Source organism: Micromys minutus (assembly GCF_963924665.1).
Source record: "Micromys minutus genome assembly, chromosome: 8".
NCBI classification, from domain to species: domain Eukaryota; kingdom Metazoa; phylum Chordata; class Mammalia; order Rodentia; family Muridae; genus Micromys; species Micromys minutus.
Window position 1 is genome coordinate 63,266,939 of NC_137977.1, and position 15,536 is coordinate 63,282,474.

Below are 15,536 nucleotides of genomic sequence, written 5' to 3' on the forward strand. Positions count from 1 at the left end.
ACACAAGTAGCAGATGTCCTAATCTCTTGTTCATATTAAATACCCTACAATCAATTTTTGCTTACTTATTATATCTCACATGACTGCTCTTTTTTGACTGAACTAGAAGGCTCTTTTGTATCACAGACTTGCATTGGAAAAATAGATTTAATATCTCCACCTTTGCATTGTATGTGAGAATTTATAGACACAAATGGGTAAAAAAGATTTGGTCAGCATTTGGAAGCTTCCAGGAAACCCTCAATATGGAAAACAAAATGTCAGGCTAGAGTTCTGTGGTGTCTAGGCTAAAGTCAAAGGATTCTCTTCCTACATTCATCTCAAATCAAGCCAGGAAGGATAATAATGCCAAGGGAACCAGACCACAGGTGGAAGGAATGGATGAATACTGAGAGATGGGAGAGTACTAGAGAACCTTTACATTTGCTTCGAACTGCCCTCTATAGCCAGCAAGGACTGTGTAGACAACTATCAGGAAAAACCCAAAGAGCCCTGTCTCATTTAACTTCTTAATTTAATCTTTTCCAATTTTCAGACTGATGTTTACTTTTGTATTTAGAGGTTTATTTTTAAGAAGATTATGATAACATGGCCAGGGCTTTCTTGCAATAATCAAGGGTCCAGGGAAAGAATGAATATTTATTCAGTGCTTGCACAGGGTCTGGTGATTTTACATGCTTTTATACAAAATTTTACAAAATTGTAATTAAGTTATGAGAACTTTTCATATTTTATATATGAGAAAAATGAAGCTTAGAGATGACTGCCAACTGGCAAAGAAACTCTTTGGAAGGTACTGTTTGATTCAAACCATGATTTGCCTGATATATACAAGGTAAATGGTACAAAGACCTTAACTGAGGGCTTTTGCTGGTTTCTTTTGTTTTTTGCTTTCCAAACTTATTTTATTTATTTACATTTAAAATGTTTTCACCCTTTCCAGGTATCTTTACCCGAATCTCTCCATCCCACACCCCCTCCTCTTTGCCTAAGAGAGGGTGCTCCCCAACTCACCCACCTACTCCTGCCTCACTCTCTAGCACCCCCTTCCCTGGGGCAACAAGCCTCCACAGAACTAGATTTCTTGTCTCTAACCTTTTCTACCATCTTGACTTCAACTAAACTCATGAATCTGCCTATAATTCTTTTTCTCATTTTAAGACAGTATTAAATTTTAAAGGAGAAAGCATATAATGTTAGGGAAAATGGTAGAAAGAAAATGGAAGAATTGAGGGGGAGGGAGGGCATGGGAATGAAATGTATCTATTAATTGCATTTATGAATTTTAAAATATTTAATATGTGCTGATAACTTTGCTTTACTTTATTATGGGGCTTTTGGGAACTCAGGAGTCAAACAGTGAATTTGAAATAACACATCATCCAATTACAAAATTCTATGACTTCTTTTTACCATATAAACAGAAAAGAGAAGGGGGTCCTAACAAGTACATATATGTCTATATTATTATTCAAATTCTTTTGGAATGTAGCCCAAAATGTACAACATCTCCTAGAATGTATATGACTTTACTAGTAGATTATTTAACAGTCCAACACAGTTAACTGTATTCACCTATAAACTAAAATTAAATCACTAAATTACTAAATTATATTTGTTTTAGGGTTTTACTGTGGTGAATAGACACCATGATCAAGACAACTCTTATAAGAACAGCATTTAATTGGGGCTGGTTTACAGGTTCAGAGGTTCAGTCCATTATCAAGGCAGGAACATGGCAGCATCCAGGCAGGCATGGTGCAGGAGGAGCTGAGAGTTCTACATCTTCATCTGAAGCCTGCTAGAAGAATACTGACTTCCAGCTAGGATGAGGGTCTTAAAGCCCATACCCACTGTGACACACCTACTTCAGTTAGGCTCCAGAAGGACATTACATTCTAACAGTGCCACTTGAATACAGAATTCAGCTCCATTTCACGTCCTGGTGCCCCTTTAATATTTTAACTGCATATTATATATTTTTCCTTTCTCAGCTTTCTGTGCTTGTTTAAAATACTTTTCAGGATACTTAACCAGGGAACAAAGTCACTGATAGGTGTTTCTGAGACTTCCTTTGTCAATACAATTAATCTGAGTCTCTTCACGTTACCCTTAGGCCGACTCTTCAAACAAGGGCAAAAAGTAGCCACATTCTTCACCAAATTACCACAAAACAGTCTCTAGGCCACATATTGAAATTCTCCACTGAAACCTCTTGAACCAGGTCTGGACAATTCAAATCACTCAATAAAAAAGTCTTCCAAATTTCTACTAGAAGAGCCCATTAAGCCCCATTTAAAGCATTTCACTGCTTTCCAAATCCAAAGTCTCCAAATCCACATTCTTCCAAAGAAAAGCATGGTCAAACCTAATACAACAATATCCCAGTTCCTGGTACCAACTTTTGTCTTAGTTAAGGTTTTACTGTTGTGAAGAAACACCTTGACCAAGGCATCTCTTATAAGAACATTTAATTGAAACTGGGCTTACAAGATCAGAGGTTCAGTCCATTATCATCATGGGGAAAGCATGGCAGCATCCAGGCAGACATGGTGCAGGAGGAACTGAAGTTCTAGATCTCAATCTAAAGGCTGCTAGCAGAATACTGGCTTCCAGGCAGCTAGGATGAGGGTATTAAAGCCCACATCCACAGTGACACCAACTTCCACAAGGCCATGCCTACTCCAACAGGGCCACACCTTCTAATATTGCCACTCCATGGGCTGAGCATATCAAACCATCACAATGTCCTTCTATTGAAAATAATCTGGACCCTTGACATTCTGTGATTAAATGGGGTCAGGAGCACATAAAACCCATGCACATATTTCATTGTTATTAAGATGTTCATGCCAATCTTAAATACTTTCCGTAGACAAGGGAAAATAAAGCTAGTATTGATTCATAAAGTATTGCTGATAAGAATATTAGTTTTGACTAATATTTATCAAAATTAGTCATTGAAAGCAGAATCTTCTTTTTAATTTATTTTTTAATTTTTAATAATTATTTTACATTTCAAATAATATCTACCAGCCTGGCTACCCCTCCACCAACCCTCCCATCCCATATCTCCTCTCTACCCTCCCCTTTGCCTCTATGAAGGTGCTCCCACACACATTTACCCACTCCTGCCTCTCCCATTTATTATCCCCCTACACTGGGGCATCAAACCTCTCTCTCCTTTTATTAACAACAGATAAGGCCATCCTCTGCTATATATGTGTCTGGAGTCCACTCTTTGGTGGTTTAGTCCCTGGGAGCTCTGAGTGTTCTAGGTAGTTGATACTGCTCTTCTTAAGGGATTGCATCCCATTCAGCTCCTTCAGTTTTCCCCCTAGCTCTTTCATTGGTGTCCTGGGCTCAGTCTGGTTGGCTATAAGTAAGTATCTGCATCTTTATTGGTCAGGTGCTGGTAGAACCTCTCAGAGAACATCAGATTAGATTCCTGTCAGCAAGCTTTTGTTGGCATTAGCAACAGTGTGGGTGGTTGCTGTCTGCAGATGGTATGTATCCCTAGGTGGGGTAGTCCCTGGATGCCATTTCCTTCAATCTTAAAAAAAAATTGTTCCTGTCTTTTTTTGGAAAAGAACAGTTTTAGGTTAAAAATTTTGAGATGCAAGGCTGGCCCCATCCCTCTGGAATCTATGCTTACCTACTGGAGGTGCTCTTTACAGGTTGTATCTCTCCTTTGTTGGGTATTTTGGCTAAAGTCATAGCCATTGGCATCATTGCTGGTGGGATTGAAAATTGGTACAACCACTGGAGAAATCAGTCTGGCAGTTCCTCAGAAAACTGGACATAGTACTACCTGAGGAGCCAGCTATACCACTCCTGGGAATATACCTAAAAGATGCTCCAACATATAATAAGGACACATGCTCTGCTATGTTTATGGCAGCCTTATTTATAATAGCCAGAAGCTGGAAACAACCTAGATGTCCCTCAACAGAGGAATGAATCAGAAATTGTGGTATATTTACACAATGGAGTATTTCTCAGCAGTTAAAAACAATGACTTCATGACATTTGCAAATGAATGGAACTACAAAATATCATCATGAGTGAGGTAACCCAGACACAAAAGAACACATGGTATGTACTCACTGATAAGTGGATTTTAGCCTCAAAGCTCAGAATACCCAAGATATAACCCACAAACCATATGGAGTTTAAGAAGAAGAAAGACCAAAGTATAGATGCTTCAACCTTACATAGAATGTGGAATAAAATAATCTCAAAAGCTAGAGAGAAGGAGGAATCTGGGAGAGAGAGAGGAGGGAGAGGATAAAGGGGCAGGGACAGTAGTTGAAGGGATAGAAGAGAAGGAAATTTAATAAAAACATGTAGCAGAGGAACGAGGAACTGTGGGTAGCCACTAGAAAGTCCCAGACTACAAGGAAGCAAGAGGCTCCCAGTAGCCCAGGGCTATGACTTTAGCCCAAATACCCAACAATGAATATTATTATAGTACAAAAAATAGTTTCCATTTCTACAAAAATGTAGAAATATACTGTATTCTTAATTATGAACAAATTTGAGCAATATTTTTCTTTTATGACTTCATTTTGTACTAGGATAATATTTCTTTTTTTGGCATATGGGACTGAATGATCTTGAGGCCAGGGTTAAATATAAATGACTATTTATCATACTTCTTGAGCACAAAAAAGTAGATAAAATTCTTTAATTTCACAGGAAGCTTGAAATGAGTTTTGTAATTGCACTAGTAATGTTTATATAATTGTTTAGTGCTATCTTAATATACTATTGTTTGTTTATAAGATATCCTTGACTGTATTCATGCAGCAAGGTAGCGTTGGTCAGTGTAATGAGAAAAGAGTCAAGGGAGATCAATTTCAGGCCATCTGTTTGCATGAACAAGTACACAAAGGTCTAGGGAATCTCCCCCTGAAATTTTTCCAGTGAATAGCATTTCTGGATGTATCATGGCAGATGAAGTTGGAGCTTAGTGCAAACTGTCTCCTCTTAGGAAAAAAAATGATTGAGTACTGTTTTATCTAAAGATGTCCCCCAAAGACCTAAAGTTAAATATATGAACCCCAGCTTGGTGCTATTGAAAAATGGTAAATCTTCAAGGAGTGGAGCCTGGTGAAAGACCTTTAGGTCATTGGTGCCATGCCTTTGGGAGGGATCATGGGACCCCACTTATATTTTCCTCTGGATTGCTTCCTGAATAGGAGATTAAATTTTACTATGCCATATGCTCTTCCAGTGTTCAGGTCAAATGCCTGATCAGTCATTAACTGGATGCTAAAACTGTGAGTAAAAAACAATTTTTTTCTATTTTTAATTTTCTCAGGTATCTGTAGTTGTAATAAAATATGAACACAGTAAGTGTAAAGAGTTAAAGTAATACCACCAACATCCACTACACGTTCTGATTTGTGCCTATTAAAATTTAATTAAATTTGTTCTTTGACACTTTCATGAATACATGAAATGTGTTCAATTAACTTTCGCTCTAAGTCTTGTTCCTTTCCTTTATATATGTATCCCTTTTCCATTGTCCTAAGATTTTTGCTCTTTTGACTTGATTTAATTGAGGTCATTTGTGTAACCCTGAATCTGGAACTATCTACTGGAGATTGGTAGGCTCACTAGTGGCTGCACAACTGAGGACAGGAATGCCTTCTCTCCAAATCTCTAAGTAGTTAAGTTTCACAGAGTAAGGGTGGAGCCCAAAGAGTATCACACCCACCCATAACTGCTGGCAAGGTCGGTATTATGCAAACCCATTATGTATAAACAAAAATGCTGTAAATTCAAGATTGCTGTGGCTATGTCATAGTCAGAGGATGTCATTTGGCAGTCCCTACTATTGAGCCATTACATCCTTTCTTCTTCCTCTTCAGCAATGTTCCCTCAGCCTGAAAGAAGGTATTAAAAATGTCTAAACTATTTAGGGATAAGCACTCAACCATTTATTCTCAGCATCCTGAGCAGCTGTAGTCTCTGCATTAAATAGCATTCATTGCAAAAAAGAGGTTTCTCTCAATAAGGCTGCAAATAATATTTGTCTATGTGCATAAGCAGATAGTTAGAAGGCAGTTTGATGCTTTCACTCCACTAAAGAGTAGGAGTTAGTACCCCACTAGGGCCTCTGACTTCCTTGGCCCTATGAATTTGACAGGTTCATATCATGAATTACTTCTCTGTGCTCCTGTGAAATGGGCTTAAAATCCAGTCATACAATATTTATTCCATTGTCTTCTGTAGAGCAAGCTTAGTGGGCATTTCCTTTAGTCCTTTTATCATGGAATTTTTAAAAATTTTTACTTTTTTATTTAACTTTCCTTGTAATAGTTTTGCAGGGTATAATAGGCTGAGTTGACAGTTGTGATCTTTCAGAACTTGGAATATGTTTTTCTAATCCCTTCTGGCTTTAATGTGTCTGTCGACTGAATGATTAGCTGTTATTCTGTCTGCTCTTGCTTGTGACTTGGCCCTTCTCTCTTGTAGCTTTCCACATGTGTTCCTTAATGTTTTCTATGCTTTAAATATATGTTAGGAAAATATTTTTGATGGTTCTATATATTCAATATTAAAAGGCTTCATGTGCACTTCTATAGATTTAATTAGTATTTTCATACAATTTTATTGAGAAATGTTTTTTATGCCTTTGACATGAAAAGTCTGATATTTTTGTGGTATCTCATGATTATCTCATATCTTGTTTATATATTTTAAGAAATTATCATTGATATATACTAAAGCATTTAGTTTATTGACCTTGTCTTTACTCTCTTTTGCTCTGTTTTCTGCATGATCTATTCTATTGGTGAGGTTTTCTATAAAATATTTTATTTGACTTACTGGGTTTTCCTTTCAATAATCATTTCAGTCAGACATTTCTTCAGAATTATCTTTACTGTATTCTGATTTTAGGTCTTGAATTGAATTTCATATTTCATTTATCTCTTCATTTTTAGCAGCTTATCAGAACTTTATTGATTAATGTTAAAACTTTGAACTTTTGAAATTTTAGTACAGCAGTAGCATAGAGTCACTTTTATTCATATACCATAAATCATTTTTAGATGCTCACAATTTATTTAAAATTTTATATCCTCGGGTTTTTGTAATTTATATTATTTTAGATTATATACATTATATATATATGTGTATATATATATATATATATATATACATATATATATATATACTTTACATTTGTATCCAATTATTTACCATTAGACATACATAAATAGTTGATTACTGTCAATTCTTGTTTTTCTTTCTGCACTGGGTCATCCATGTACATGTTGAGTTGTTGGTAAAGTCTTTCTTTTATTTGTTGTTGTCTGTTTGTTGAACTCAAGTCACCCTTCTTCTTGCAGCATAGTCATCACAATGTTAAAGAGAAGATTGGGTCATAGTAGGGTTGAGGGACTGCTATTCAGGACTATAGGTACTATGGTGAATCTTCCCTAAGCACACTCACTGTGGAAAAGTCAACACAACTCTGGCTAGTCCATACCTCTTTGGCCTCCTGCTGTAGCTCCCCGTGCCCCACTGTGCTTTTGTTACAACTACTTCTCTGTTTTTGCAGCCAGCACTGTCCCATTTTATGCCTGGGCACCATTTCCTCATTCAATGTCATTTTGCATCCCCGACCATGACCATATATTTTGGGGTTCAGTGTGCTTTGGTTCTCATCCCTTTCTAACTACTCCTTTCTAATTTTCACTTCCTGGGCACTAATACTAGAAGGATAATAATGTGTCAGAGGAGTGTTCACTTAATTTTTTTTCCCAAATTCAGAAGGACTATGTGGCACACAATTAAGTGCCAGGCACTTGAATCTAATCCAGTTTGGGGAGGTTTCTCTGAGAGGCTAATATGACCCCAAGCTGTGAATGACCTTGATAGGTATGTTGATTGTTGACTTATATATGCTTCTCCAGTGATTCTAAAACCTAACTGAGGGAGTGGAACACAGAAAGCTAGGGATGTTAGTCATTGTGATTCAGTCATAATTGTCTGTTTTACAGTACTGTGTTCTTCTACAAAAGACTTATATTTCCAGTCATTAAATAATTCATAAATAAGCAGAGCCATGTTGAATACATATTTTACTCCTACAACTTGAGTATTTTTAAAAGTGTTTTCATTTTTAATATGCAGTCTATAAGTGCCTGTGTGAGTTTATATGCATCAGATGTGTACAAGTGTCCAAAGAGGACAGAAAACACCTTTAAAACTGTAGGTAGAAGCAGTTGTGTGACAACTGAAGTGAGTTCTGGGAATTCGTCCAGGTCTTCTGTAAGAGCAGCAAGTGTTATTAACCACTGAGTCACGTCACTTAAATATAGCCACACATTGAGAACATTTCAAAACAGCTATTAACTTGTAGGAACTAGAAAAATAAGTGAGGTAGTAAAACAAACATGAATTACATGTAGGTGAAAGAAGAATAGTGACCCAGATGTCCTTCAACAGATGAATGGATACAGAAAATGTGGTACATTTACACAATGGAGGCCTACTCAGCTATTAGAAACAATGACTTTACGAAATTCCTGGGCAAATGGATGGAACTAGAGAATATCATCCTGAGTGAGGTAACCAAGTTACAAAAAAACACATATGATATGCAGTCACTGACGATTGGATACTAGCTCCAGAAAGCTCTGAATACACAAGAAACAATTCCCAAAATCTTATGAAGTTCAAAAGAAGGAAGGCCAAAATGTGGAAGCCTCAGTGCTTCTTAGAAGGGAGAACAAAACACTCATGAGAGGAGGTACAGGATCAAGGGGAAGAGCTGGGATTGAAAAAGGGATCGTTCAGGGGCTGCCTCACTGGGGGATCCACCACATGTGCTGCCATCCACCCCAAGCACTATAGCTGATGCTGGGAGGTGCTTGCTGGCAGGAACTTGATAGTGGTGCCTCCTTAGGGGCTCTGCCAGAGTCATGCAGCTGAGCATGCTTGTAGCTAACCATCAGACTGAGCATGGAGACCCCAGTGTGGGTGCTGGGGGCGGGGGATGAAGGACCTGAAGAGGGTTGCCACCTCATGGGAAGAACAATATTGTTGACCAATCAAATCCTTCATAGCTCCCTAGAACACCAACCACTGAGCACACATTGAGAGGCCCATGACTCCAGTTGCATATGAAGTGGAGAATATCAGTGTCTGGCATCAAAGTGAGAAGAGGCCTTTGGTCCAGGAGGGCACATTTTCCCAATGTAGGGGAATGCCGAGGTAATGGGGTGAAGAGGGGGATTGGGAGCTAGTGCACCTTTGTGAAGACAAGTAGATGGGAAGTGGGGATGGGAGCAAGGTGGGCAAAGGGGATAACATTTCAAATGTAAATACAGAGAGTATCTAATACAAAATTTAAAAAAGAAGAATAGTGTTTGTGAAACTGGGGTTAGAGTGTATGAAGATCATCATAAATTGTCAACTTGACAGAATCTAGAATCGTCTACCAGACAAGTCATTGCACATGAAGGTAAGAGAATATGTATAATTGGTTCGCTGAGATGTGGCACACCACCTTATCTGTGGGTAGCATCATTCCATAGGTTTGGGTCTCAGACTGAATAAAAATAATAAACTGAGCTGGAAACTAGCATTTATCTGTCTCTGCTTTCTGACTATTGATACAATAAGGTCAACCACTACAAGCTGCTGCCACCATTTCTTCCACAGTGAGGCAAAGCAAATCCTTTTATTACTTAGGATATTTTTGTCTGGCATTCTGGCCCTTCAGTGTATAAACTGATTGACACGACATAGCTATATTAGTGTGAGAATCTGGTTTCACTGTTAGCATTGGAGTATAGTTGCTAATGAGTACTTTCTCAACATCTGGGAAAACACACCCAGGTCTAGAAATATCAGAGAAGAGCATGTAGAAGAACCACACTGAAAAGGATGCTTTATTTATGTGACTGAAACCAGATAATAAGGTCAGTTGACACCCACGGTCCAAAGGTATCTTTGGCTTTGGTCAGCAGATGACATGCCCAATGCCAGCCCCTCAGGGGGTTTCTCTAGCTGAGGAGAATGTCTGTATTACTGAACTCTAAAACACCCGTCAGCAATGGCTGCTCTCCTCTCCTCACTCACCTTCCCATTTACCATCTAAGATCATACACCATGAGATGACACAGATTTCAAATTATTTAGGTCACACTATGAAAAGAACTGTCAAAGCAATCATGTCTAAGATAATTAATAAAAATGAAGGATGTGATACAGAACCCTCCAGAAGGCCAATGGGAATAGTTAAGACCTTGTGCTGGCACTGGCTTCATGATTTATTAACTACAGTAAAATGTCTCATGGGGATTCATCATGAGGCTTCTGACATCTTCATACAAGATGTGTATGTATAGACACAATTTCCTTGTTAAGTGTAAGGCTCTATATTTATTTTTGCCTGCACTGGTGTATTTTTTGCATGTATACCTGTGCAGGGGTATCATATCCCAGGGAACGTGAGTCACAGACCATTGTGAGCTGCTATGTGAATGTAGAGAATCGAACCCGGGTCCTCTGGAAGATCAGACAGTGCTCTTCGCCACTGAGCCACCTCTGCAGGCCAAGTGGAAGTCTTTAAGTCATAGTCTCAACAAGTTTAGATCAGCGTCTCTAGCTGCTACAATAAAGGCCTCCCTTAAAGCTTTCTCAGTCTGGAAAGACTCAGTTTGGCTGGGGAGTTTGCAGCAATTCTCATCGTCACACAGTGACAACTCAGTTCTTGTTACGTCGCCATGGGGTCTTTGGCGTCCACTGTTCAACACTTTACATCCAGCCAGAAATGACACAATGCAGGAAGTGTGGATGAGTGTGCAGTACACTTTAGGGCATGTAAATGCTGACATGGCTTCTGCCAACACCGCATTAGTCAGAATCAGTCACACATCCCTATTTCAATTCAATAAAAGTTAAAAAAGACAAAACAAAAAACAGTTATCCTGTTGCCCAGAGGCAAATGACATGTTTTGTTGTTCTTTTTTTGTGAATAATCAGAATAATTTCTGCTATAAAGTGTGAATAATAAATGCTCAGAGAGTCTTCCTTTGGTCTTTTTTGGGGGGAAATGGTAGGTTTTTCATTGTGAACAGTTAGAAGGGAGGTAAAGCGGTAGCATATTTCTCCAGAACATTGTTGATGGATCCTGCTCTCTCTAGAATCTTGGCTGAGGTCTGAGCACTCTTTCAGAATTCCTCCCAGAATGATTTCTCTACTGGGAATGGAAAAGAACTGACAGGAAGGAAGAGGCTCAAGGATCTGGGTGAGATCAGCTACCCTGGGAGCATGTCAGAGAAGCAGCTTTCCCAGTTCCTCCCCCCACCCACCCCCCCCCCCCTTTTTTTATCCCACCATTTAGTGGCAAGATCTTGTGTCTCATCTGAGACTTGAAAGCGAGAATTGATAACTTTCTGTCAGCTTTGTCTAGAGGAGGTGAGGGGCTGTGACTTGGTTTCTTGATACTTGGCTTTTTCCTCTACTTGTTCCAGGAAATATGAACTGTTGGCTAACACCTGGCCTCGACTCTAAAGGATGTCAAGGTCTTTAGTCACATTCATGGTTTGATTTCTCATCTGTCTTTAGAAATGTTTCCTTTGAATGCTGGTTGAATATTCCACCTGTTCTCTTTGCAGAGATGGTAGTAAGTGTGCATTAACTTATATAAAGGGGCGGGGGGTAAAGAGTAGAGATTTAGGAACTGAATCTGTTTCTATCAGGTTTCAACTTAATGTTATAAAAGAATGAAATGAGAGTATTATTTTATTAATGGTAATACGTTTTATTTTTATGGATCACAATGAATATAGTTATATACTTCTTTCTTTAAACATTTTCTAATCTTAGGACTAACATAAACCATTGATTTCAAAATATTCCTGGTTCCATATCTTTGCAATAAAAATTAAGACCCTAGAACTTAATACATATACTTTTATTCATAAGCCATATTCCCATGTAGTTAAAATAATATACTATGGTATTAAAAATACTTATATAAAGATCAAAATGAAAATTGAAGATATTATATTCATATATGTTTGAATTTTCATCGCTTCTTCATTCCAATTTTGCCCATTTTCTGTCTCTCCCATTTAAAACAGTTTTCATCATTAACACAAGACTTTATGTATTTATTCTCTGAATTAAATTTTCTTAAGCAATAAGTCACTTGTCCTTATAAAAGCATTAAGAACATTCTATCTGTATTTTTAGGCTGTTGTACACTACCACACAGTCATGTTGTAGACATAGCCAAACAGGCTCCTTTTAAGTCCTGTTAGAAAAATCTCTAGTTTGTTTTTCAAATACCCTGCCTTTTATTCAGCAGCTGCCCCTCTATTACCTTCCCAAGTCTCTCTGATTTGGAGATTAAGAGTAAGACCAACAGTTCCCATTCCACCATGAAAAACTCAGAAAAATCATGATAGCAAACTTGCCCCTGACACAGTAATAGAGTTTGAATCAAGGATACATACATTTGGAAAGACTCCAGAAAAAAAATCAAAGCCAAACTGATGTAAATTATAGTTATAAGAATGTATTGGCTGGTTTTGTGTCAACTTGACACAAGCTGGAGTTATCACAGAGAAAGGAGCCTCAATTGAGAAAATGCCTCCATGAGATCCAGCTGTAAGGCATTTTTTCAACTAGTGATCAAGGAGGGGAGAGCCCAGCCCATTGTGGGTGGAGCCATCCCTGGCCCAGCCCATTGTGGGTGGTGCCATCCCTGGCCCAGCCTACTGTAGGTGGTGCCATCCCTGGGCTGGTAGACCTGGGTTCTATAAGAAAGCAGGCTGAGCAAGGCTGGGAAAGCCACCCAGTAAGTAACATCCCTCCATGGCCTCTGCATCAGCTCCTGCTTTCTGACCTGCTTGAGTTCCAGTCCTGACTTCCTCTGGTGATGAACAGCAATGTGGAAGTGTAAGCTGAATAAACCCTTTCCTCCCCAGCTTGCTTCTTGGTCATGATGTTTGTGTAGGAATAGAAACATTAACTAAGACAAAAAACAAGTGCCAATTGCTCCTAAATGCTCCTTATGTACCTGGTACAGTTTTTGCTCAGTATTTTATACATATAACCTCTTTTTAAACATTATAGAAACCCAAGGAATGTGTGTTAATTATTAGCAACCCCCCTCTCTTATCATGAATAAAGTGGATTCTAAGATAAAAGATGGATTCTAAGGTGAAAGATAAATTCTAAGATGAAAGATTAATGGAAGAGACTTTGCTTCTCGATAATAACGAATGTTTAGGTGACATAATTCGGTGTATTCCTTGGTCAGGAGGGTCTTCTGGGTGAATTATGAGGTTGGCTTTGCTTGCTTTATGGACATTTTGAAGTTTTTTTTTTTTTTTTTTTTTTTTTTTGTTGTTGTTCTTTTTGACTATTTATTCTATGCTTAGCATTTTCCAGATTCCAAATGCTTAACAACTGTATGATCTAGTGGACAGAACTGAACCTCAGTGGTTGTCACTTTGATCCCTTTAAATTTATCATTCTGACATTCTCATAAAAATCCAACATGAGTGTGTTTTCAGGATTCATAATGATTTCCAGTACTGTTAAGTTTAAGGTAAATTATCCTTGTAGTTACTATTGGGAAAACATATACTTTTCATAATCTAGCTTTTGGTTGTGAAAATGTTACTGTACCATAAAATTGTATTGTTTTCACATAGATCAGACACCTCTCATTTCATCATCTGGGCTCAGATTTGGGGTGTGAAGGTGAGTGTGATGGGAGGAGCCAGTTCTTTCTCAATGAGGATAGGGACTCCAACAATTTGTCCTATTTATAAAACATTTTAAACTTTCAAAACACTTGTACACAAGGTCCTGCATAAGAATACAATTTGTATTGTTTTTATTTCCTATATTTTATTAAGCAATGTTGAAGATGACCAGTAAAGGATTTTAATATAGATTTAAGAGTAGTCAATGAGTCAGACAGACAGACAGACAGACACACACACACACACACACACAGAGAGAGAGAGAGAGAGAGAGAGGGGGGGGGGGGAGAGAGAGAGAGAGAGAGAGAGAGAGAGAGAGAGAGAGAGAGAGAGAGAGAGAGAGTTAGTTTTGATTTTCAACCAACTATATTAAATATTCGGATACTGGATTCAACCAACTGTCTTGATTATTTTGACCCATAATTCTGCAGTTAGCACTGCTTTGGGGAGTTTAGTCATCAACTTGGATAAACTCAGACTCCATTTTTTCCCCCTATCTGAGTAACCCTCTACTATTCTCTCCCCTCTACCTCCTCCCTCTGGCTTTCTTTCCGTCCCTCCTTTCTCATCTCCTCCTTCAGTTCTTTACCTTGTAAACATTAACACATTCTGTGGTGTTTCCTTTGTGAGCCTCTACACTGTATTAATAATTAATAGAAATTTTCAGGCTCAAGAACTCATTTTTACTGGGGGATAAATAAAGAAGCATTAGTGTTATGCGGTGACAGTGATGTCACAATGATAAATGAGCATGATTTGGAGAAGGGGCCAGATGGGGTGCTGATCATAACCTACAGTACACTCAGAGATGACCATCCAGGAAAACGTATAAATGGGATGAAGTGAGTGAAAATCCCAGTCCTGCTCTTAGATGCTCTTTGTTTGGTTGAGGGCAAACAAAAGAGTCTAGTTCTTTCGAGTTATAATTTTCCTAACCCTCAGACTCTGGAATTATTTAGGGTTTGGGCTTAAAAGAATCAAGCTGTGGACCTCTGCAGTTCTTAGAGACTGCTATCCTAAGCTGTCTGGGCCATTCATCCCCCTGGTCAGAACTGAGGTGCTGACTGAGCTGCTGGGCCTCCCTCCATTACTGGGTTTGCTAGTGATTAAGAGCATGTTTGTCTGAATGCCTAAGTACCAGGGCTAACTGCCCAGTTCAAATGAATCGATGGACTAAAAATTGTCTTCCCTGCAGCACTGCCAAGCAGCCTCCAGCCAACACTCCAGGCCATGGAGAAAAGATCCATTGAGCTCAGCTGGAGGCTCTGTTTCAGCTGACTCAGCATTCTGGAAGCACTGCCCCAGTCATTATGACTTTACTTGTCTTGTCGGAACTCTGTACTACATGGCTTTGTACCAAGCCAGGAGGTCCTGTGGCTTGAAATGGTGGCTAACACCATCTCTGTGTGCTTCTGACAGGCCCATAAAGTAGACCCTCCCTCTCAGTCCATTTTCTTTCTCTCTTAGTTTGGTTCACGTTTGGGTCTAGACCAAGTCATAAAGGATTTAGTTCAAGAAAAACATTTTTCAAAATGATGAATGGAGTTAATCTCATAAAGACCAGGGAAAATAATATTTGCCTTTGAAACTCGAAAGTTTTGAGGATCCTGTGAAAGTCAGTGAAAGCAGCTCTGGTCCAACTCGACTGAGAACTTAGAAAATGCTGTTGCAGTAACTATGGTCCATGATCCAGAGCTGTGTCCTTCTAGACAGGTGAAATGAAGTCTTCGACCTTACAAGAGAGCACCAATTAGCACATTTGTTTGGAAGAAAATGAAAGAGGGAGGTCTG